The sequence below is a fragment of the Podarcis liolepis genome, assembly GCF_965112155.1.
Source record: "Podarcis liolepis genome assembly, chromosome: 5".
Lineage (NCBI taxonomy): Eukaryota > Metazoa > Chordata > Lepidosauria > Squamata > Lacertidae > Podarcis > Podarcis liolepis.
Genome location: NC_139556.1, coordinates 79,919,720 through 79,942,604, shown reverse-complemented (window position 1 = coordinate 79,942,604; position 22,885 = coordinate 79,919,720). Strand labels below are relative to the sequence as shown.

The 22,885-nt window shown below is 42.6% G+C and overlaps 1 long non-coding RNA gene across 1 annotated transcript; it reads left to right on the top strand.

The window, feature by feature from the left end:
* The first annotated feature begins 1,040 nt into the window (after positions 1-1,040).
* Positions 1,041-21,860, top strand: LOC310707536. Its single transcript, XR_014526554.1, has 3 exons — positions 1,041-1,118; positions 9,118-9,251; positions 19,376-21,860. It is a non-coding gene; the product is annotated as an uncharacterized lncRNA (long non-coding RNA).
* The last annotated feature ends 1,025 nt before the right edge of the window (positions 21,861-22,885 follow it).

The following is a 22,885-nucleotide window of genomic DNA, read 5'->3' as shown; positions in this document are numbered from 1 at the left end:
TTGCACATGTTTGTGGATGCGTACACTTCTGGAGATAGTATTATGGAGTCATCAAGTCATAGAAATGTAAGAGTTGAAAGGGATCCAAGGGTCATCTAGTCCAACCCCATGCAATGCACAAATCACAGCTAAAGCATCCATGAGAGATGGCCATCTAATGGGACATACCTAGCTCTCACCTCAGCAGTGACCTTGAGTGTACAGCCCAGCCTGTTACCTGCCAAATATTTGGACTACAACTCCCATCAGCCACACGGCCAATGACCATTGATTATGGCAGCTATGGTACAGCAGCATCTTGAGGACTCCAGTTTTCCCTTTTCTGATGTGGGAGAAGGCAGTCCTTGCTAGCATGCTATAAGGCCAGTAGGGGAGTGGCAAACTCAGAAGTGCAGGGTCCCTTCATTAGGTCACAGCCCTTCTGAGATGATGCAAAAAATCTTATACAATATTAATAATTAGGGACGCATTGCAACAAGCACTGCAGAGCTCCACGAGTTGCCTGCCTTTCAGTTAAATCTCCTATTTTCTGTGCACATACACGGGGAAGTGATTTGCAGAACCCAGTATCTTCTTTTGTTGTGTTTTCTGTGAAGTCCCATTGTGCATGACAAACCTTGCACACTGTTCTCTTGAAACTGAAGCAGCTTGTGTTTTCAGTGTTCTTAAATGTAAGCTTTGGCGAGCAGAGTAGTCAAAAAGCTCCCCTTTCATGCTGATTGGGCAGCTCTGAGACTCTCGAGACACAGATTCTGCAGGGACTCTGTGAAGAAATAATAAAGGGTGTTTGACCCTGCTAGCCCTCTCCCCCCCATGACCTTGGATCACTACCCCACTATCTTAAAACATACCCCATCTCACAGATTTTATCAGTGACAAAGCACATTCTGCTTTTATTTTATTTTCCTTATGTTTTCAAAAGAGACCATTCCTTTAAAACTTCAGACCATGCATGTCTTTCTGACTGCACAACTATTCTCTTCTTTTGTTCTGAACATCAAAAATCACTCTGCATAATTCAGCATGGACTTTTCTTTCCACCTGGTCAAGCAGCCTCTTACATTGGCTGGAAAGAACTCTTATAGTGACCTCCACCTCGAGAGAAAAAGAGAGCGCAGGTGAGTGTTTGTTTTCCCATTAAACACTGTTCTCATCCTCGCACAGAAGCACTTTGTCTCTCCCGATTTAGTCTCCCTAGATCTTTACTAAATATGCCAATAGCTGCCTTGAGGTCATCTTGGGGCAGAGAGGAATTCTTCAGAGAACGTATTATAAAGAACTAGAGGGGAGGCAAAAGCCCCACTATATCCTGAAGGTGACCTTGTACTCAAAACTGCAGAATGACCCACCCCACCAACACCAGACATTGTACAGAAAGCTGGAAAGGAAAAGCTGCCATGACACCGACCTACGAATGAGTCATAAGGAGTCAAGCCACAAAGAAAATAACTGTCTACGCAGATGAATATAATATTTCAGGAGCTTCTGCAGCCGTCAAAAGCTTGCCATTCTAAACCACAGAAGCGAGACTTCCTCGCACCCTCCCCTCAACGTCACAGGCACAGTGAGGTTCTGTCTCGCTCTCAGTCAACATGGCAACATAGGCATCAACACCAAAGCATAGCACTGACGAGCTTTTGTTTAGTTCTGAAATAGCACCACCCCCAATCCAAACGGAGCAGCACGTTTTTAAATGTTAAGATCCCACCAGCCAGTTGTTGGGCATCAAACAGGGAGGACTTCAACATTTTGAAAGGTCTCCATGCATGTTTTGTGAATCGGGTGTGGGACCTATGCTGGCCTCTGGCACCCCTAGCCCCCAGGCAGTATCAAGGATGATTGGAGTTGTAGTCTAGCACTATCTGGAAGGACACAGGTTCCTCATGCATGCCTTAGACTGAAACTTGGTCTGATCCAGCAAGGCTCTATCGCTATTATGCAATCCAGTTGTTGGACTGGAGTGGGGAACCCCATACATAGTACCCATTTACTCATGGGATTGCTCTTTCAGCTAAGGAGGCACACATCTTCTAGATGCATTTGCCCCCAAATGGAGTGGGGCATCTGTTTGACAAGGGGAGGAGAGCGGGTGTCGCTATGGTCTAAACCACTGAGCCTCTTGGGGCTTGCTGATTGGAAGGTCGGCGGTTTGAATCCGCACGAAGGGGTGAGCTCCCATTGCTCTGTCCCAGCTCCTGCCAACCTTGCAGTTCGAAAGCACACCAGGGCAAGTAGATAAACAGGTACCACTGTGACGGGAAGGTAAACTGTGTTTCCGTGTGCTCTGGTTTCTGTCATAGTGTTCCATTATGCCAGTAGTGGTTTAGTCATTCTGGCCACATGACCTGGAAAGCTGTCTGTGGAAAAAAACAGTGGCTCCCTTGGCCTGAAAGTGAGATGAGCGCTGCAACAGCACAGTCGCTTTTGACTGGACTTAAACTTCCACGGGGTCTATACCTTTACCGTTTACCTGTTACAAGTGGCTTGTGCAAACTACTCGCAGAACGGTCAAAACAAAACAAAGCATGCAGTCTAAGCTTTAGATGACTTTAGGTGTATCCAGCATCAGCCATATACAGGGTAACCCGCTGAAACGAAAAAACACAACTAACTTCAGTCCGTTCATTTCAGCGGGTCTACTTTGAGTATAACCTATTGAATATTAACTGTATATCAGAATTGTAAGACCCAAAACAAAGTTTTATACTGCATACATTTGAAGTTTGTCAACATTTCAAATTCTGAATCTGAAAACCACAGTATTTTGTTTTGAAATTTGACTTTGATTACTACTTCTTTTAAAATGTTAAAAAGCAAACAAAACCCCGTGTTACTATGTTATTGCAAAGCACTGGGCTTTTTTTGATACAGCGTCCAATGTTACATTTGGATACAAATAGAAAATGCCACAAAGTATATTCTCACCCCATTAACAGTGTTTGGTGCTTGTTATTTCTGGTGAATATCCTATCTGCTTACTTACCTGGCAAACTGGGTTCCGTACTCTTGCAGGAGCTGCTCAAAGCTACTGAACTTTTTTTAACGTTCAAATGCTTCTATAATTATAGTAAAGGCACAATCCAGGCTCTGCCTTCATGATTGGGATTGCATCCAAAGAGAAGTACTTTCTGTATTTGAAGCAGCTGCTTATTTTAACAGGATATATAGTATCTAGAAATACACTACCTACTCTGAATTATACCATCAGAAGTGAGAAGCACACATCTCCAACTGGTAGCAAGTTTATTGACCAGTGCTAAACTTTGCACTAGGGACGCGGGTGGCGCTGTGGGTAAAACCACAGTGCCTAGGACTTGCCGATCGCATGGCTGGCGGTTCGAATCCCCACGGCGGGGTGAGCTCCCGTCGTTCGGTCCCAGCTCCTGCCCACCTAGCAGTTCGAAAGCACCCTTAAGTGCAAGTAGATATATAGGTACCGCGTTATAGCGGGAAGGTAAACGGTGTTCCGTGTGCTGCTCTGGTCTGGCTCGCCAGAGCAGCGATGTCACACTGGCCACGTGACCTGGAAGTGTCTGCAGACGACGCCAGCTCCCGGCCTCTAGAGTGAGATGAGCGCACAACCCTAGAGTCTGTCAAGACTGGCCTGTACGGGCAGGGGTACCTTACCTTAAACTTTGCACTGTTCAACAATGCAGACTGCTTCGGAAGAATCTGGGAGACAGCTGTAATAATGAAATAAACGTACCAAAGGAAAACTTCAAGCAATAACTAGCAGGGCAAATTTATTGAGAAATGGGCTTTATTTATCCAATTTTGGAATGAAAAAGCAAGACAATATTTATCCATATCACTCTTTCTCCTGAATATAATAATTTATCATTGTGAAAATCTCTCTCTCCCCCCCTTCATTTCCCCTTTTAAAAATTACATTAGACTGTATAACTGAACTACAAAAATGCCGGGAAAGAAAAACCCAAGTTATCTGAACTTTTAGTATGCATGAAAAAAAAGAACCTGCAGTTGTTTCTGAGCTTTTAAAATAAATAAGGTATCTGCTTGCTTCCATGTACAAACTGAAGCAACGGAAGTTAATGCCTGTGGTGAAACATTTCACGTGATGAAACCCTAAAATATACATTGATTTCGAGGCTTTCCTTCGTCGTCGTAGCAGTGCCTCAAATTTTGACTTTGCCAAAATTGATTTCCCAAGTCTCTTGTTAAAATACTGCAAGTCACTGTTTTAATAAAGAGAGAGAGAGAGAGCAGGATAGTTCAGCCTTAGCTTTGCATCTGTTCCTATGTTAAAATTATGCTCCAAGCAGCTTGTAAGCAGTGAGCAGCTTGTCTCAAAATGTTACATTTTGTCCAAACAATGTTTACCTCCCTGAGACTGCAGAGTTTTAAAACAGGACACAAATCTATTTTCAAAGTGCAATTCAAAGAGGTTGTTTTGTGTTGTTGTTGTTTTCTTCCTCTTCAAGCCCACAAACTTAATTTGGAGTTGGAACTACAGGGAGTAATTTGGAAAATTGTTGCCTTATGGCCACGGCTATACTACTTTTTATATCAAGTCTCCACTACCTTTCTGCAGGTGTAAAAACTTGCTGATAAAGCATCCCCAGCCAGAGCAGCAAAATGAAATTTAAAGCAGACTATACGTGGCCTATCCCATAATAATCGCAACATCCTTATTAGTATACAATGGGCAAAGCTGGTATCTTCAGTGCAGGTGAATCAAAACATTAGAATATAAGAAAAGCCTGCTGGACCAATGCTGCATCTAGTTCAGCGTTCTGAGAATGATTTTTGAGAAGAGATGATCAACCCTGTACACAGTATTTCAGTTGCAGCCACACCATAAATTTGTATAACAGCAACAATGTTATGGGCTATTTTATTTTCAATTCCTTTCCTAGTGATCCCTAGCTCAGAAACTGCCTCTCTCTCTCTCTCTCTCTCTCTCTCTCCAGCTGGAATATTGTGAATTGTGAAATAAGGTATGACCATAATATTCCAAAAGCTCTGTTGTTTTGAGGTACATCTTTAAAACTCCTTTAAGTTAGCTCACTTTCTTTAGACAAGGGGCATCATCCAGCAATCCAGACTGCATCTGATCTTGTTTCAACAGTGGTTGGATGTTGACAAAGAGCCTACAGGAGAGAGCAATTCTGCCTCTATCTCATTGCTGTCCCGCATCCAGCAGCATTGGGTACCAACTGCAGTTTTGTACTTCGTCAGGTTTCTCACTTTGAGTACTTAACAGGATAGGGTTGTTACACATATCCCAGGGCAAGAAGCCCAGTTTTGCTCAGTGAGTCTCTCTGTTGAGCATCCCATCACATTCTTAGGTCACCAGGAAAGGGGGGGAAAGATGCAGTATGTGAATGGACCCTTAAATTATTAGATAATAGAATAATAGAATTGCAGAGTTGGGAGGGACCCCGAGGGTCATCTAGTCCAACTCCCCACAATGCAGGAATCTCAACCAAAGCATCCAGGACAGATGACCATCCAACCTCTGCTTAAAAACCTCCAGGTAAGGAGAATCTACAACCTCCAGAGAGAGACCATTCCACTGTCGAGCAGCTCTTACGTTCAGGAAGTTTTCCCTGATGTTTGGCCAGAATCTCCTCTCTTGTAACTTGAGGCCATGGGTTCAAGTCCTGCCTTCCAGAACAGGAGAAAACAAGCTGCTCAATCTTCCATGGGACAGCCCTTGAGATATTTGAAGGCAATAATAATAATAATAATAATAATTTATTATTATTATTGAGGACTTTTGATTTCATTGTTCTTAATAGTTCTTCTTGTATTAATTATACAGTCATACCTTGGGTTACAGATGCTTCAGGTTGCATTTTTTGGGGTTACGGACCACCGAAACCCAGAAGTACTGGAACGGGTTACTTCCAGGTTTCGGCGGCCGCGCATGCGCAGAAGTGCTAAATAACGCTTTGCGCATGCGCAGAATCGCAACCCGCAGGCGCGCCGCTGCAGGTTGTGAACGTACATCCCACATGGATCATGTTCGCAACCCAAGTGTCCACTGTATATCAATCAGTAGAGAGATAGGACCTTTGCTATTGTTTTATTTGCATTTGATAATATTTCATAATTGTGATCCTACTGGGGAGTTTTGTAAAAGTGCAGCACTCTTTACAAATATGTTGTTGTTGTTGTTTAGTTGTTTAGTCATGTCCGACTCTTCATGACCCCATGGACCAGAGCACACCAGGCACTCCTGTCTTCCACTGCCTCCCGCAGTTTGGTCAAACTCATGCTGGTAGCTTCGAGAACACTATCCAACCACCTCGTCCTCTGTCGTCCCCTTCTCCTTGTGCCCTCCATCTTTCCCAACATCAGGGTCTTTTCCAAGGAGTCTTCTCTTCTCATGAGGTGGCCAAAGTATTGGAGCCTCAGCTTCACGATCTGTCCTTCCAGTGAGCACTCAGGGCTGATTTCCTTAAGAATGGATAGGTTTGATCTTCTTGCAGTCCATGGGACTCTCAAGAGTCTCCTCCAGCACCATAATTCAAAAGCATCAATTCTTCAGCGATCAGCCTTCTTTATGGTCCAGCTCTCACTTCCATACATCACTACTGGGAAAACTGTAGCTTTTACTATACGGACCTTTGTTGGCAAGGTGATGTCTCTACTTTTTTACTTTTTAAGATGCTGTCTTTACAAATATAATGAATATATATATATTCAACCCACCATATATAATGAACATACATTCAACCCACCATCAAGTAACTGTTAGGCAGCCAAACAAAAGACAAGAAACTGGATGCGGCAGGTGGCTCTTCAGGTATGAGTGAACTAGGCGTACACAACCACACATCTTTTGCCACTTTCCATGAGTTGAAGGTGAACTTCTGAAGTAGAGCGTGTCAGGCTCTTGCGAAAGGTCCATACATGATTCAGAACCCTGATCATCCAAGGCTCCAAATAAGACATGGAGCTTCCCTGAGTACATGAGGCTCCAAACTCCAGAAGGTTGCCCTCCAATGGGGGGTGCTTATGATAGAATCATAGAAGTATAGAGTTGGGAGGGGACCCCGAGGGTCATCTAGTCCAACCCACTGCAATGTAGGAATATGCAGATGGCTTGCAAAGGGGACAAAACTGTGACCTTGGCATTATCAACTAAATGCTCTAACCAACTGGGCCAGTTCTTTCCCATTGGTTTTACATGTAAGTAGAATTCTTGAAGAGATCTTGCCTCTTGTTGTATATTTTATTTTCTGTAATAATAATAATAATTTTATTATTTATACCCCGCCCATCTGGGTGTTAATGACACCCAATATTTTTCATGCGTTCAGTGCTATGCTGTTACTATCTATTCTGAAAGGCCAACAAAGATAAATAAAAACACCTGAATGATATCAAGAAATCTCCCACATGATAGTAGCTCCCGCAGTAACTGTATGAAGGTCTCTTACAGACAGAATAATAAATAGCAGTAAAATGATCTACTTCAACTTTGGGGAGGGATTTTCATCTATAGCTTCAGCCCAGAGTTTGATTCAATTTGCCATTATTTGTAGGCCTTTAGAATTAAGTTAGAATCCAAGCAAAACAAACTCTTGTGAACCTTGCAAAGGACTCGACTGCCTAACGGGAATGTTTTGACTACTCCCAGAAGCTGCCTTAATCAACCCAATATATTTTAATGCTAATTTTATTGAGGAGGAAGTACTTAAACATTTTTTTGTGCTGTTAGTGCAACGTGAATTCTTTGGTGAACAATGGGTGTGCTTTCTTAGACTGCAAGAGCATGCAAGCATATAAATAGCATTACAAAATTATAGCTATTTCTTGCACCACATCAGGAATTTTGCCTGAAAATAGAGTCTCTGTGCTGTGGGCAAGGTTTGACTTGTATATTTGATTGGGCTCCAGTCCCATAAAAAGGTACACCTGATAATAGGGCAGTCTTTGTGAAGGAATCTCTCTGTCTCAGCAAGCTCACTCTATTTAGGGCCAATTTGCTGCAAAGGTGTCCCACAGCATGGGACCAGCGACACTAAATGCTGGACTTACAGTAGAGCATCTGTAGACACAAGGGTCAACTAGCAGTGCTCCTCTGGGTGAGCTCAGTGGTCAAGCCAAGCTATAAGGACTCAGGTGGTCCTTAAGATATTCTGGATGGTTCAGGGCTTTGTATGTCAACACCAGATCCTTGAGCCTTGCAATCGAAGGGCAATTGAAACCATAGCTTTGGATTCTCCATGTCAGATCTCTGCCTATTTCCAGATTCAGTCCCAATAATGTCTCACTCCATTGCCCGGGGAGACCCGGGTTCAATTCTCTACTCAGCCATGATGCTCACTATGTTACTTGCGCCAGTCAGTCACTTAGCCCAACCTACCTCACAGGCATGTTGTGAGGATAAATTTTGGAGTGGAAGAAGCACCTACGTTACGTTGAACTCCTTGGAGAAAACTCCTTGGAGATAATAATCATTTTCTTTCCATTGCCCTGATTCCACCCTGCTATCACTGAGATCACCTGGAAACACCCAGGGTTGGAAATAAATACTATTATTCTTTGATAAAGCGCTCCACTTTCCTCTCACCCTTTCATGTAACCTCAGAAAAAGGGAGTTTGGAAAATAACATTTGCCAAGATCATAAGTAGTTCAAGCCTTAAAATGCAATGACACACTTTTCAAATGTAGAACATTAATTGCACAATTTTTTCTCCTTTCTAAATCCTTTGTAAACCTGAATTACTAATTACCCGAACGTTTTTTATCAAGTCAAGTGATTAATTCTGATTGTCACCAACTTACAAACAAATGGCTGAAATCATTAGCTATCATTATTGCAGGAAACAATTACAGCGAACACTATGTAATGGAGACATTTGATGAAGTATTTTTTTTTTAATCATTATTATTAGCCCTTGGGTTCATTCAGTTGTAAAAGTATATATATAATAAACAATTTGCACTAATTCAGGTCAACATCCTATCAGCAAAAACACGGGGAGTCATCCAATAGAAGTGCTGTCATTTTTATTTCTTTAAAAAATTAGTAATTCTAGCAGTATGTTGAATCCGTGAACACTGCTGAGACATTCACTGTCGGCAATCTATTTCATATCAGAAAATCAAATCATTATTAATGCGATTTTGATTAATTTCAGATACCATAGATTATTACCTTCTCTGAAGCACCAGGATGAACATATACATCAGTCAAGTGCCAATTAACCAGGTGGAGCCAGCAGAACCTGATAAGCCCCCACTGTGGGTCAGCTGGTGTGACAATGGTTTCAAGGTATTATTTCTTCATTATTTCTGCCGCCACATTCACACTATACATTTAAAGGCTCGCTCTGCCAATATGTTTGCAAGACGCCTTGTACTATGGAAACTTTTGAAACCATTTATTTGGAAAGCAGCATATAATCTTTCCAACTAAATAGAGAAGATGGGCTTTGCTTTGGGTTTTTGAAATTTTCCCTTCAGATGCATTTAAAAATGGCACCCTCTTCAGTAAAGGTAAAAAAAGGTAAAGGATCCCTGTATGGTTAAGTCCAGTCCAAGGCGGCTATGGGGTTGCGGGACTCATCTTGCTTTCAGGCCGAGGAAGCCGGCGTTTGTCCACAGACAGCTTCCCGGGTCATGTGGCCAGCAAGACTAAACCACTTCTGGTGCAACGGAACACAGTGACGGAAACCAGAGTGCACGGAAATGCCATTTACCTTCCCGCCATAGCGGTATCTATTTATCTACTTGCACTGGTCAAATTGCTAGGTTGGCAGGAGCTGGGACAGAGCAATGGGAGCTCACCCCGTCGCGGGGATTCGAACCGCCAACCTTCTGATCGGCAAGCACAAGAGGCTCTGTGGTTTAGACTACAGCACCACCCCTGTCCCTCCTCTTCAGTATGCAGCACTCATTGCTAAGGTGCTTTCCATAGACCTTCTGGGAACTGCAACCTACGTCTTTCTTCCCTTCTTTGACCCCAGCACCCCACTTGCAGCATCACTGCCACTTACGGATGGGGGTGGGTGGGTGAGGTTGGGGTGCAGCAGAGTAGCAGGGGTTAGTTCCAGTGTTGTCCTACAGCCCCTCCTGATTTAATGACGTGTCCAGTTTGTCGCTAAGCCTATTGCCTGGAAATGGTTGATGGCCTAGGCTGAGATGCAAAAGGCAGAGTGGTTCATTATGCAAGGCTCCCGGATTTTCCCACTTTCTGATAGCAATTGTTGGTTACCCAGGACAAGGAAGGCACTCTGAAAGTCAGTGCACTTCAATGGGAATCACAAGGGACATGAGTTCAATCAATGAAATCTTTATTATGGTCATAGACCAGCATAAGTAGGGTGGGGAACAATCATTTAGAATATGTAAAACGTTTTGGAAACCTAAAAAAATATTAAAACAGAAGGTATATCTAAAAGACTCTAAGAATCTAAAAAAAACTAAAAGAAGGGTCAAGAACATTAAATGGATATGGAAGAGCATAAAAGGTTAGTATATAAAAAATTACAACTATCAGTTTTGAGAGTACTCTGATGTGATTGTTCATTAAATCTAGTTTGTGGCACAAATTTTGAACTCTGCTGTGCAGAATCTGGCAACACTATGTTGTAGCAGGGTTGGTATCTGACAGCAGCAGTGGGGTATAAAATTGTCCTGTGCCGTGCCCAAGGATCAAGGCCTTCTGGGAAATGATATATAATGAACTGAAAAAGGTATTTAAATATACTTTCCCGAAGAAACCAGAGGCCTTCCTCCTGGGCATAGTGGACCAATCGGTGTTAAAGAAGGATAGAACTTTTTTAATGTATGCTACAGCAGCAGCAAGAATTCTCATCACAAAGCTTTGGAAGACACAAGATCTACCCACCTTGGAAGATTGGCAGATGCAACTAATGGACTACATGGAAATGGCGGAAATGACTGGCAGAATCCGAGACCAGGGAGAGGAGACGGTGGAGGAAGATTGGAAGAAATTTAAAATTTATTTGCAGAAATATTGTAAAATTTATGAATGTTAAGGTCATTGAAATGAATCGCAGGGGCTTTAGCAACAAAGTAAAATGTAAGATTGGATTAATAACAGATAAATTAATAGGATATGAATTTGCTGAATTAATTTTTTAAAAGAGGGATACAAGAACGGGAGACGTGAGGAAGTCTGGAAAATAAGCTAATTGAAGATGAGAAATTAAGAAAGAGGGAATTTTTGTTTTTTGTTATTATATGTGTTTTTTTAATGTGTTTAATGTTTGTATTTTTGTATTGTATTGTTTTTTGTGATTTTGTATTTTCTTTGTCTTTTATTGTGAAAACTTAATAAAATATTTTAAAAAATAAAATAAAATTGTCCTGTGCACCCTGGGTACTTACGTAGTAGTGGGGAGATGAGGCTAATGCGAATGTCTCTATAGTATAGATACTGGAGAAGCACATGCTCTGTTGTTTCTGTTTGTCCAGAGCCACAGGGGCATTGTCTCTTTAAGTAAGCAATTTTCTTGTAGGACATGAGTTCTGCTGCACCCACTTCCTGCTTGTGAGATTCCCATAGTTATTGATCTGAGTTGTCACTGCAAAAACAGAATGCTGGACTACGTGGACCTTTGGTTTCATCCACCAAGGCTCTTCATACATTCTTAACGTTTTCACAGAGCTGATCCAAAGGGCACTTTGTGCTAATTACGACTTCTTCTTTTTGCCACAGAGGTGGAACTAAAGGGGAAGTAGCGAAAGGGCAGAGCAATTATGTCCCCTTGAACCTTATAGGTCCACGAATGTGAAAGCAGCTATTCACCGAAAGATACTGTTGTATTGTAACCAAGGAAACTGACTGCGGTTTGCATATTGCTTTTTTTTTTTTTAAGGACCAACATTTTATTTCGCTTATTAAAAATAAAAACAAAGGAAGTGCTTTTGTATTCCATGCCACTTCTCTTAATTGCAGTATAACTTTACACAGAGTTTAAAAGATGTAGGTGGTGTTGCTCCGTAATGGCTGTGTGCTTTAGAACAAGCCAATTAAAGAAGCTTATCTTATGACCCAGCCGCTAATCCAGCCACTGACATCTGCCCTACAAGAGAGACTTACACCAGCCAACTGACAAGAAGATCAGAAGACGTTCATGGAAACTGTGTCATCTCTCTCTCCCTCCCTCCAAGTTTGGCTTCCTCTTCATATGTCAACAACTGATAAACTCTTGCAAAACCAAAACTGCTACCAGCTACTGAATTAACTCCCATTGCAGAGCAGGTGCAAAGCCTCACATTTCGTCTCAAGATTTTGCAAGCCACATGCTCCCCCTAACAGTGAACTGAGGTGGTGAGTGCCGAGAGAAATGGGGCCATTGAGAAACTAGGGGGAAGTATCAGTACGCGGCCGGGAAACCCCCATGCTCTTGCAAAAATACAAACAAAACAACTGCCTTAACCTTCATCCCTCCCCCTCCTGCGCGCCAAAAAACCCCCTAGTTTGGGAGTACTGATTATTCTCAGGAGCCACAAGATGTTGAGTGTCAGTTGGAAACGAAAAACGAAACTGGAGAGGGGAAAGGGAGAAATTCCCTTCCTTGAGCTTTTGAGAGCTTATAGTTTCCTGGGGAATAACATGGATGGAGCAGACATGTTGCAGAGTAGGCTCAGGAGTGGCTGGTGGGGAAGCCATCTTAGCCTAGCTGCCTTGCGTTCCAGCGTCACAATGAGTAGTTATTGCTATTGCTGCTTTTGGGGCTAGTGTAGGGGCTTTGCAATGCTCTTTTCAGTGTGCCCACAATGCCCTGGCCTTGCCACTGCCATTCTACACCCCAGTAGGATGCAGTCATGCCACTGTTGGGAGGCCTCTGCCATGCCACCAACCCAACCCACCCTGGTAAGGATCCACTGCGATATGTAGTTTCAGAGCCCACTTTGCACTTATAATCCTTTCTTTGTGCTCTCGCTACCACACAATTCTGATGAACTCCATTCAGAAGTGGTTGTTTCCCACCAAATAACAACAACTTTATTATTTGTACCCCATCCATCTGACTGGGCTGCCTCAGCCACTCTGGGCAGCTTCCAACAAATATAAAAACACAACAAAACGCCAAACATTTAAAACTTCCCTATACAGGGCTGTCTTCAGGTGTCTTCTCAAAGTTTTCTCGTTATTTATTTCCTTGACATCTGATGGGAGGGCATTCCACGGGGCAGACGTATATATATTTGCATGGCAGAGTGTACTATAAATGTTTGCCCATGTTAACCTTTTAGAGCCCCATGCAACAAAACAGAAACTCAAAGGGCATACAGTGTTGTTACAGTCTTGATGTGGAAGATGCCTCAACATAGCCAGTACCTGCACGGGAGAGGGAAGTGTAAGAAGTTCTGAGCTTCTCAAGAGAGGGGAAGTGGGATCCATGCTTATTGGGGACTTGAGTCCAACTGAATCAATGAGACTTCCTTCTATGTAGACATGACGGATGGGTGTATCTGTCAGCTTTCAGTTCCTCATTTTTGAAGTTTGCAGTTCAGTTCATCCCTTTTCTGCATCAGTCTGCAATTTTTGTTTAAAGTCATCATGGGAATTCACCAGCATATTATTGTACTTTTCTCCTACTGTAATATGCATATTTCTGCAGGCAATTTTGTTCTCTCCCACACACATGTACATATGATGTGCATGTTTTCACTAATAAACACATTTAAAGGCACGCTTAGGTAGACATATTTTGGATAGAAAACTGAACTGCAAAATTCACAGAATTGCAGATCTGGAAGGCTAGCTGTGCTTTCATCCACACACAGTTTTGGAAAATGCAAATTAGGTGGGTTCCTATTAAAATGCAAGCTGAACCAAATTTCTTCCCCATTTCTAACAGACATGACTACAATTGTGCAGTAAGTTCAATAGTATAATGGCTGCCAACATAGCCCAATGTATGTCTACGCAGAAGTCCAACTGTATTCAATTTCCTGCACCAGGAGGGCATATGGTAGGAGGGATCCGGGCACATAACAATTAAGTGTTTTATTGTTGTTGTTGTTGTTTTAAAGGTTCTACAGGGATCTCCACCACCAGATGATTGACCCAAATTAATGTATCTTGTTTGGAAACTGTGTGAAACAGGCATAGAAGAGTAACAAGAAGATGGCAGTATTTTTTGCTGCAAACTTTTGGCCATTCAAGAGAGAGGGAAAGAGTGGATGTTATAGCAGATTTCTGACTCTCAAACTGCAGCATGAGTTGGCATGGAAGCAGGAGTCTCTAGTGTCAAAACGCTGGCAGGAATTCTGCAACCTCCTGGCACATATCTTGTCCCTTTATTCAGCGCTGGAGCCAAAAATGCTAAGTAATTACTGAAAGGTTACAAACATTAGGCTCAGTTATTAGCAGAGCCTCCTGAAAACTATATTGCTAGCATTAGATCTACCAAAAAAACTCTCCAAGATAACCTTTCATTTTCTCCCTCCGGAGAAATCTCCAGAATACCTTTATTTTATTTTTTTGCAAGTTCAATTGCCCATGAAACTATATCAAGGATGCGTCAATGGAAACAATACCATGGGCAGAGAAGGCTCAGTCCTAAAGGACAGGAAAAAAATAACTTTAGCCTTAATAAAGTTAATGCTGAATTATATGGAGAATTATTTATACAGAGAAGCTCAAATTCCCAGCATTTATGGAAAAGGATAATAATTATTTTCAGAGAGCTTGATCTCAATAGGAAGAGGTGGTGATGGGTTGCTTCACACAAAGCTCTGGCTGTGTACAATCAGTGGTCCAAGTTAAGCACTAGCTGGGGGCCCAAGCAGCTTAGATGGTTCAGCAGGGCTGTGCCTCTATTCACCAATGTGGTCACTTGACCCATTTTAGTGGTCTAGTTTTCATAGATCTATGGGCCAGGGCATTGCATTCTGGGTACATTAAAACATCAGGCAGCAGCTGCACCAAAGACCTGGTGAGAACCGCACCTGGAATACTTAGTCCAATTCTGGGGACCGCAATGTAAGAAGGATGTTTACAAGCTGGAACTTGTGCAGAGGAGGGCAACCAAGATGACCAAGGGTCTGGAAACCAAGCCTTATGAAGAATGGCTGAAGAAGCTGGGTATGGTTAGCCTGGAAAAGAGGAGACTGAGAGGAGATATTATAGCCATCTTCTAATATCTCAAGGGCTGTCACATGGAAGAGGGAACAATCTTGTTTTCCCATGCTCTGGAGGGTAGGACTCGAACCGTTGGCTTCAAATTACAAGAAAGAAGATTCCGACTAAACATCAGGAAGAACTTTGTGACAGCAAGGGCTGTTCGGCAGTGGAACAGTCTCTCTCAGGAGATTGTGGACTCTCCTTCCTTGGAGATTTTAAAGCTGAGATTGGATGGCCATCTGTCATGGATGCTTTAGCTGAGATTCCTGCATTGCAGGGGGTTGGGCTAGATGACGCTTGTGGTCCCTTCCAGCTCTACAATTCTAATATTCTGTGAGAAAGGCATTAAATGATGTTGCTGCCACCACTGTGATAACAGTAATAGAAGAAGAAAAATATGCAGCTGCATTGGGGGACAAGGATTTGTGTGTTGGTGGTGAGGGTCTTGTGCTGTGAGCCCCCGGTACTAACACCTATTAATCAACAGTACACAGTACGATACTTGGGTGAACTGCACCTCATCAAATCATTTTGCAGATATGCTAGATCGTCCACATTCTTTCAGACTGGTTTAACTGCTTACCACTTTCAGTATATTTGATCACCCACCTTCAGGTTTCCTTCTGTCTTGTAAGGTGTTCAAACACATTTCCTCCAAGAGCAGATCCTGCTAGATGAAAGCAGAGTCAACGGCAGGCAGCAAATTCTACAAAACCCCAACTGCTACATCAAAAGCACCGGCTCTTTGCAAAAACTCAGGGCTTTTCAGCAACTGAACTAAAACAAGTGCTGTGGAATCTGAAAATTTCACATCAGAGCATCACTCTTTGCAAGGTATTAACTCAGGGGTCAGCAAACTTTTTCAGCAGGAGGCCAGTCCACTGTCCCTCAGACCTTGTGGGGGGCTGGATTATATTTTTTGGGGGGGGAATGAAATTGCCCCACAAATAACCCAGAGATGCATTTTAAATAAAAGCACACATTCTACTCATGAAAAATGCCAGGCAGGCCCCACAAATAACCCAGAGATGCATTTTAAATAAAAGGACACATTCTACTCATGTAAAAACACGCTAATTCCCGGACCGTCTGTGGCCCAGATTTAGAAGGCGAATGGGCTGGATCCAGCCCCCGGGCCTTAGTTTGCCTACCCATGCCTTAACTCCTCCTCTCGTTAGTGGAATGCTCACTTACAATCAAGGGGTGTCAGAGAATTCCAGTGGAAATTCCAGCAGTTTACATGTTTGTCTGTGGTCTGGAATAGAAACCAGTCATGGAAATATGACCAGTATTGGCCAGAAACACACACAAGTAGCTCAAGTTTCCTGCCTGGAATGCTGGGGAATCCCAGTGTGCTCCTTGGTGGCAAGGGGACTTCCTCAAGCAGCAGGAACTGCTTCGGCCTCCTCCTTCTTCTAAGAGGGCCTTGGTGGGCAGGAGAAGGGAGAAGTGGGAAGTGATGGAAGGCCCTACTCAATCCACACACCATAAGTAATCCCATAGGGGAGCTTACACGGATGATATTCCTCTTCCTGAGAGGTTTTTCTGCAACTCTTTTGATGCTGAATGAACCAACAAAGCAGAACTACCCATCAAACATGGTGGCGTGGATTATCATAATGCTTTCTCTTTGAGCATATACTTTAAGAAATTTATGGATTTATTTATGTATTTATGGGTTGAAGCAGGAATCGCTTATGCTTCTTCTCACACTACTTCTTTGAAACACTTGAACCAGGGATATGCTCCTTTATACAGTGGTACCTCGGGTTACATACGCTTCAGGTTACATATGCTTCAGGTTACAGACTCCGCTAACCCAGAAATAGTACCTCGGATTAAGAACTTTGCTTCAGGATGAGAACAGAAATCATGCTCCGGTGGCACGGCGGCAGAAATGGGAGGCCCCATTAGCTAAAGTGGTGCTTCAGGTTAAGAACAGTTTCAGGTTAAGAACGGACCTCCAGAACGAATTAACTACGTAACCAGAGGTACCACTGTAATCCCATTCTGCTTGCTTGCTTGCTTCCTGCTCTGGCCAGACGCAACCGAATTACCCCAGTCATTTCTTATCTATCCTTCACTGTCTTGTGGGTTATCTTCAGCAGAAGAAAAGGCTAAGGAGTAAACCCTACAGAAATCTGGACTGGAGTCCCTAAGACAGTTGGATGGTGCCCAATGCACTTCCTGTCAGCAACTCCTCCAGCCAAGCTGATGCCAAACATATGGCTCTGCTTTCCTTTGGACTGTATCAGAGAGGCCGAGAGAGGGGGCGGGTCTTGTCAGGACCTCCATACACACTTCCCAGACCTGAGCTCTGAGAAGGTCACTTGAGTGCTGCTAACACAGCAGTTTGATTTCACCCCCCGGAGGCGCACTCTGCTGCTGTTGTTGACGGATGCCAACAATTGTATTTCTGCACCACCCCACATTCAAAGGAGTGAAACACCTACTTTCAGGATGTGCAAGGGAAAGTGTGGGGATTTATATTTGAGAGAGTTGCTGAAATGCACAAGCACAAGTAGATTTCAAAATCTGGAAATAAGGCCTTATTGTGTCCTTTCCTTCTCTGGAGATGTCTCTTCAAAGTATACCCCACCATACTCAGCTGTGCAGAGATATCTGTTTTCCAGAATCGTGACCTAAGGCAAAAATTCTGCATTCTCCTGGCACAAGCTTTGTTGTTCTCCTTTAATCAAAGCTGATCAGAAATGCTGAGTATTCGTTGAAGGGTTACAGACACTCCGATGACCTACCAAAAGAGCTTTCCCTAGCTTTTGTAGCCAGCACTTTAGTTGCTGGATAGTTGCCTGAACAAAAACTCTCAAATAATGAAATCTACGAGGCCCTAACACTTTGTGTACCAAACATTATCTATGGGAAATCATGGCCTGTTCAATTTCTAATCTAAGCCCTTGTTTAACTTGCTGTAAAAAAAGGGGGGGGAGCCAATTGCAAGTTGATTAAGACCCTTTGCTAAACCCAAGAAACTGGTGAGCTGAGATCCAAGTCTTGCAAGCTTTACTTTCAAGATTGTCTCTGGAAATCAAATATTATCTTCAATACCATTCAGACAGGATGTGATGGCCGTAGTGTTTGGAGGAGAGACGAGCTCCGATAAAAGAACCAGTATTTCCTGGGGATGGTGATGTTAAACATTGGCTAAACTGAGTAAGAGAGCAAGTTCCGTCAAAGTTTGTATGCTTGTGCAGAAAACCTCTCTCTCCTGCCTTGCATGTGAGAGCTCGCAAGCAGTCTTTGATGCCATCCTTTTTTTTAATGAACTTTTTGTGCTGAACTGTTCTCCGAGCTGAAGCTCAGCTCCCTGTCGTTGTTTGTGTGTGTTAGAAGTGTTTGTGCACTCTGTCTATCACATTCATGTGCGGATCCCGTACCCCGCATTGATCTCCACTCCTGTCAGCGATCAACAGCAAGCATTGCCAGAAAAGATAAGAAATGAACAACCCTTAATTTCTTATGTGAAGATGTCGAAAGAAGAATAGCAGACGAAATTAATGGACTATGCAGAATTGGACAAAATGACAGGAAGGATTCGAAACCTGCGGGACCAGAGATTTACAGAAGATTGGAAGAAGTATATGAATTATTTGAAGAGCAACTGTAATCAACAAATTACACTAGTAGGACTACAAGAAGTTTTGTAAGGAGAAATATACGAAGTGTTACAATGTAGAAAACGATAGAGATATTGGTTATGAGTTTGAAATGTAATAGGGAAAATAAGAAATGCATATTAAGAGATTAGATTGGAAAATATTCAGACAGGACTGATGGAAGTAAAAAAAAATTGAATTAGATGTAACAGTATGTTTAATTACTGTTAAAAATGATATGTTAAAAAACCAATTATATATATATAAAATTTATTATAAAATTTATTATAAAATTTATTATAATATAAAATTTATTATGTGACGATGTCACAATGTTACTAAATGTCTGTCTCAACGTAAGAATAACAGGCCAAAAGCCTATCTAGCATTTGATTCTCATAGTAGTTAGCCAGATATCTGTGTGAAGCCTGCAGGCACAACATGAGCACAGTAGTGCTTTCCGCAGTTGTGACTCCAAGCAACTGGTATTTAGGGACAGACTGCTGCTCACAGTGGAGGCAGGCAACATGCCTCTTCGATGCCGTGACTTTCAGAGTATCACTTGGTGCCTCGTTTTTTTGTTGCTGGGGAATATATGAATAGGCCATAAATCCTAGCATTTCAAACTTTAGTTGACATATTGTGATGGATTTCTTTTCATTTCTCCAAAATTCCCAGGGCCTTAAACAAATGGGAGTGCTGGCAGCAAATGTATACATACTGCCTCCTGAATAACATTGTTGGATAACATGAAGTACGCTGTCATTGCCAGACCTCCAACTCCGTTCCAATGGGTGATATCCAGTATAAGCCATACTCAGCAGACCTATGGAAATCAACAAACTAGGGATCATTAATTTCAATGGGTCTACTCTGACATCATTGGAACACCACCCATTGTTTATAGTGGCTAAGTTACGATCAGCCTATTTGGGTCACTTCAGTGGAGCAACAAAAGTGTAATTATTTTTATTTTTTTGAGGCCCACTGACATTCCTGGAATGGCCTCATCCAGAATCAGAGTAATGTTAAAATTAATTAATTCATTCATTCATTTTACAGGGCTTTAAAAAAAAGCAAGCTTGTGCCAAATGTTCATTTTCAACAATTTTTAAAGATATGTTGAAATTGAATTAAGTGGCAGCTACCCGGTTTGCATTGACTGCACCTTAAACAAGTCATGCTGAAACTGTCTACATGTTCACTTAGCAGTAGCAGTTCTAATAACAATGACTTGTGCCTCGCCTTAAAGTTCTGGGCCAGTTTATCTGCCTGATATGGTTCTAAGGCAGTGGTAGCCAACACAGTGCTGTCTAGACATTGTTGGACCCTAACTTCCAGTATCCCCACCATTGGCCATGTTGGCTTGGCCTGATGAGAGTTAGTCCAACCGCATCTGGAGGATACCACATGGATTACCTCTCCCTTCAAGGTATGCGTTGCCGGTGTTGTAGCACCACGGAGTTGGGTGTTCATATTCACACATAATATTCTCGGATCTACAACCCCAAAGTTGGGTTCCTAGGCTCCCTTCTCTCCTTCACTTCTCCCTCACACAAAATGATCTCATTTTCCCGTTCCTGTTTTAAACAACTTGCTGTCACGTTGCCAGTCAAATTTGCTCGTCCCTTTCCTCATCATTTGCTTCCATGCCTGGTGTGGTGCCTTGGACCAGGGTTGGCTGGCCTTAGTCCAAATTGCTCTTCAGCCATGAAACTTGGCCGTTGCACTCAAGTTCTGCTTCCCATGGGTATATGGCTGGCCAGTGTGAGAGCAGAATGCTGGACCAGATGGGCCTTTGGCCTGATCCAGCTGGCCTTTCCTTGTGAGAAAAAAAGACTATTGATGGCTACTAGTCATGATGGCATATGCTACTTTCAGAATCAGAGAAAGCATGGTTCTGAATGCCAGTCGCTGGGAACGTGAGGGAGGAAGCACAATTCTGTTCATGCCCTGCCTATGGGCTCCTCATAGTCATCTAGTTGGCTCCTATGGGGCTGCAGCCTTTTCTTTGGTCCAGCAAGGCTTTAGGAGTATTATGAGCTTTGGCTTAGAGTTATTTCAGTAAGCAAAACCAGGCACCAAGCAAAGGTTGGAGGGTGCCAGAGTTTTATTCACTTTTCACTCTGAACATTTCCTAGCTATTAGCTATTTGTTCAAGTCTCATTAATCACTTAATGCTCTAGTCATTTTCGACAATTGAGTCATATTCATTTTCCTCGTGCATCTTCTGGTCAGAGTCTCTAGCAGCTACGAATACAGGCTGCAATTTTTGTGGGCACATCCTTGACAATTCCCATCGAACTCTGTGCGACGTCCGAGCAAATAGGCAAAGGAATGTGCCAAATGCAACAACATTATGACCTACACAGGTCATAATGAACTCCACAGGTTGTTTATGCCACTTTATATGGCAACATTGCAGCAAGCAAATTAACAGGGTCTCTAGTAAAGTTTCCACAGTAGAAATCAGGGGTGGCCCTGATCTGCCACCCTGAAGCAAGTTTTTCTGCACTCTGAAGATCGTACTAATTTTGTCAAAAGCAGCAAAGGTGGTTTTTTGTTTTGTTTTTTAAGTAGACACAGAGCTAGGGTAGGCAAGGAGATTTAATTTTCTCTTCCCAGCCCATCACCTTGACAAATCTCCTCCTCAACCACCAGACTGGTCATTTGATGATGAGTCAGAGGCTATAATCTCTCTCCCCAGTTAATGACACAGTTTGATGGAGAGGGGCTGTCTGTGTATATGTCCTGTGGGCTTGCATGTGAGATTATGTTTGTGTGGGGTGGCTATTCCCACTGTTGGCATGTGCCCCCCCCGGGGTTGGCCAAGTGTATGCCCCTCGGGTCAAAAAAAGGTTGGTCACCATTGATATAAAGCCTTCTCCGCACAGATTTGTGGCCTTATGAATTCCTAAGAAGTTGCTATCCCATTATATCACCTCCCTGGTCAGTGACTGGGGCTGGATGGAACATTTTGGGAGGAGAAAGGGAAGGGGGCTTTCACAAGATGATTATGGAGGCTTCCTGGCCTCAGCACTGAAAAGGAAAGAGGGAGAGTTTCCCTGCTTTTGATTTTCAATGGCTGGTGTCCTCTTGAATTTGGTTTTATTATGTATTTTGTGCTCTCATTTTGGTTTTTTTCTGTTGTGACCCACCTTCTGATCTTTGGATGAAGGGTGGTATAGATAGTTAATAAAATAACAACAACAACAACAACAACAACAACAACAACAACAACAATAAGGCATTGGAGAAATTTAATCCAGAATTCTTTGAAACGGTTTAGAAAGAAAGGAAGTAATATTTTATGTATTGTCCAAAAAAGTATAGCTTAGCACAGTTAAGATTCTTTTCACTGCTGCATCAAAGTTACAGCTTTAGTAGTAAATTGTACAAGTCCTACTACTTTATTTCTTTAATGTCTACCCTACTTTTCTACGAAATAATCAACCAGATTATGGAGACATTTTTAATAGGAAAATATCATGGAACAGAAAGCCAATTCTTTTTCCTTTGTCTCTCCTTATATAACAGCTAAGCACTTAACATGTTCCAGCTCTCCTTAGCCAACTAGTACATTTATTTTATGCCTAAGCCTCATCATAAACAATATACGTGGCGGCAAGGAACACTTCTCAAACATCTGCTAAACAAGGGGAACACAGGATAAATCTTTAACACAAACATAGCTATACCTGCCTACCAGTGTTATCGATGGAGATGAAATCCAGGACCTCAAATTTATCTTCAAACAACATGTGCAGAACCAAATAATGCATAGCAAATGAACTAGTGATCTCAACTATCAAATCTTACCTTCACTGTGCAGAAGGTTCATTTGCATCTACCACTGCAGCCTAGCAACGAACACACAGCATCAAGTCACAAATGTTTATGGTGCCAGTTCTTATTCATACTGTTCAAAATGTCTTCATTCTATTTCTAGGATGTTTTAAACACTGATTATATCAAGAGATAAATGCACCTGTTCTTTTTCAAGCAGAGTCCTGTCTTGCCCATCATAGGCAATCGGTGGTCTATGTGGCAATCCTTTATTTTATTTTAAAAAATAGACATTTGTTCACGCACAGAGGCGGAGCTAGCTGCTCTGGCACCCGGAGCAGCGCATGTGCTGTGCACCCGGGGGTGTGAAGAGCGTCCCGGGGGGCGGTGTGGCGATCGCAC